The sequence below is a fragment of the Papio anubis genome, chromosome 3, assembly GCF_008728515.1.
Source record: "Papio anubis isolate 15944 chromosome 3, Panubis1.0, whole genome shotgun sequence".
NCBI classification, from domain to species: domain Eukaryota; kingdom Metazoa; phylum Chordata; class Mammalia; order Primates; family Cercopithecidae; genus Papio; species Papio anubis.
In genome coordinates, this window is record NC_044978.1 from 94,820,191 (window position 1) to 94,823,637 (window position 3,447).

Consider the following 3,447-nt stretch of genomic DNA (forward strand, 5'->3'; position numbering starts at 1 on the left):
CAGGTTTTTTAGTCCAGAGAAACTTGCCTACATACACAAGGAAGAATGTATAATATAAGAATGTTTATTACCTCACCCTTTGAGGCAGAAATAAAGAAAATAAAAACAGTCTAATTCTTCATTGGTTGGGAAATAAACAGTATGTAAATATTCATACAGTAGGTTTTCATATAGTAGTTAAAACAAGTAAATCATAAGTACATGTATACAGTGGATCAATTTCAAAAATTTAAGTAAAAATGAAAGTAAATCGCAATAGGATACAATCAATATGATACAATATATACAACCATTATTTTGTGCATGTAAAATTATACACAAATTATATCAAATTGAATGTATCCTACCGTGATTTATTTTTATGAACATAAATTTTTTTTCCTTTTTTTTTTTTGAGACAGAGTCTCACTTTGTTCCCTAGGCTGGAGTGCAGTGGCGCCATCTCAGCTCACTGCAACTTCTGCCTCCCATGTTCAAGCAATTCTCCTGCCTCAGCCTGCTGAGTAGCTGGGATTACAGGCACACACCACCATGCCTGACTAATTTTGTATTTTTAGTAGAGACGGGGTTTCACCATGTTGTCCAGTTTGGTCTTCAACTGTTGACCTCAAGTGATCTCCCCGCCTCAGCCTCCCAAAGTGCTGGGATTACAGGGTGAGCCACCATGCCCAGCCTACTTAAAATGTATATATATACACACACAGTATATATAGAGAGAGCATATATACAGTATCTATATATAGTGTGTGTGTGTGTGTGTGTGTGTGTGTGTCCAAAACATAAACTCATGCATGGCAATGATACATTATTGGCAGGAGCTATTTCTTTCCCCAGGGAAAGAAAGCAAAGAGATGGAAGTATGGTTTTAGTTATATCCATAATATCATGTATCTATATTATTTTATTTATTTAGAGAAAAAACATTCTGAAGCAAAGATGGTAAAATGTAAATATCATTTAAATTCAGATGGTAGGTAAATGGTTGTCTAATATTACTTACTGTATACTGGAAATATTTAATGATGAAATTAATTTTTTATTTAAGTTATTAAGAAAAATGCTCAAATTGTATACAAAAGCAAGGCATATTGAAGCAATCTGAAAAGGCTCAAGTTCATTAATAGTTCATTTTGCCCCCATAACAAATACTTAATGTAACAACTCCAGTTCAGCCGGAAGAACATCTGTTTTTCAACTTATCTTGGTGGGGGGCAGACCCGTTTTCTACTTATCTCCCATGACAGTGTGACAATTCAATTTTAAAAGGTTTTCCAGGCTTTCTTTGACCTTACATTTACAAGTCAAAAGAAAGATTTAGGCAAGTGAGCAAGTCATTCATACTTCAAATCAGTTTTTGTTATTTATTCAAATTTTTTGTTATATTTGCTTCTTGTGTTTTTTGTTTGTTTGTTTTGAGACAGGCTGTAGTGCAATGACATGATCTCAGCCAGGTTCAAGCAATTCTCCTGCCTCAACCTCCCAAGTAGCTGGGACCACAGGCGTGTGCCACCATGCCCAGCTAATTTTTATTTTTATTTTAGTACAGACAGATTTCACCATGTTGGCCAGGCTGGTTTGAACTCCTGACCTCAAGCGATCAGCCCTCCTCGACCTCCCAAAGTGCTGGGATTACAGGCATGAGCCACCGTGCCCGGCCTTTTATTTCCTTCTTTGGGTTGCTGATTTATTTGTTTGATTTTCTCTGAAATTGTATACATTTGATGAAAATACAAACCAATATAATTTAAGAAATCCCAAACTAAAGAATCACTTTGTACCATGGGTAACCATCACAGTAGCAACTGGTTCAGTCAATAATCATTAATGGGTGCTGAAACTGGTGGGTAAAAGTTCAATGGGAAAGAGGATATAGTCTCGAAGTATCTCGCCACAAATTACTGTTTAACTTTAAAGGGAAAAATAGTAACTTCAGAGTGGAGAAAACAGGCAGACATCACTTTAACCAAAGTAGCATCATGACTACTGAGACAAACCAATATTATGTGAACTGATGTGTGTATGACACAACACATTGAGATTACAGCATCACTTCTGTGCTAACCCTAACCCAAATGCATAACCCGAATCTAAGCATGAGGTGACATCAAACAAACCTAAACTGAGGGATATTCTGCAAAGTAACTGGTCCATATGCTTCAAAAATGTCAAACTCATGAAAGACAAAGAAAGCCAGAGGAATTATCCCAGATGAAAGAAGACAAGAGTGACATGGCAGCTAAATGCAGTAGGTGATGCTGGACTAGATTGGACTCTGTCACAAAATTGTTTTTATTTTCCTAAGAATGACATCATTGGATAATTGGTGATTTTGAGTAATTTGTTTCATGTTGCTTTTGTTGAGAAGCCTCAGAATGCAAATTTAATATAAAATACTTAAAGTATTTACACCATATAACAAGATTAAAACTATGAAAACATTAGTCTCACCTTGCCCCTCTATAAGAATAATCCAGTTCTAAGAGATGGTTCTTCAGACTTTGCTCTCAAAAATTACAAACAATTCTCATAGTAACATTGACAGAGAATTTCTAATATATATAGGTCCTGAATATGTTACAGATTTCATAAAATAAATTTGAGGACTGTTGGTGGAAGCTCAGTAGCTGATCTATTCTACTGAAAAGTTGAAAAAGGAGAAATGATTAATAAGGCTGTCATAACCAAACAATATGAGTTGTATAGCTTATACCAGCTTTCAGAATTGCACTTAGAAACACAGTGGCAATCAGTCTAGTATTTTGACTTTGATGCAATGCATTCTACTTCCTGTATCATTTAAATGTAGTGGAATTGTTATGAAGATGAGTGTTACACATCCCAGTTTTTTGGATAGTGCTCTCCATAAATTTTATATATTGACTGCAATGCCAATTACAGTTAAAGGCAAGCTTGTTTCTCATTAACTATGTAACTTCAAGCTAATTACTTGGCTTCTTTGAGCCCTAGAGCCTGAATTTGTTATATGATAGGATCAAAATCTCTTGTCTTTGAAATTCTTTTCAAGTCTAGTTGTGGATCATTCGAGATTTCAGTCAATAGTTAAGTTATCCATAAAAATGACATATTTCTTCTAAAGCCAAAATAGAAAACCTCTCTTCTTTAAGAGCAATTCCTTATGTTAGCTTATTTTATGAAGTATTTTAGATACATGAAAAATGTATAATTAAGAATAGAACAAACTTCCATGTACCCACCATCCAGCTAAAATACAGAACATTACAGTTTGTTATCTATCATGTTGGCAAAAATCCTTGAGTCTGACAAAATGCCTTATTATCAACTCTGCAGGGAAATAGACACTTTCACATATTGTTGGCAGGAATGCAAAAACGGTATGATGGGAATTTGGCAATATCTAGCAAAATTACATATGCATTTAATCCTGGACACCACAATCACCCTTCTAAATCTATCTCAGAGATATAT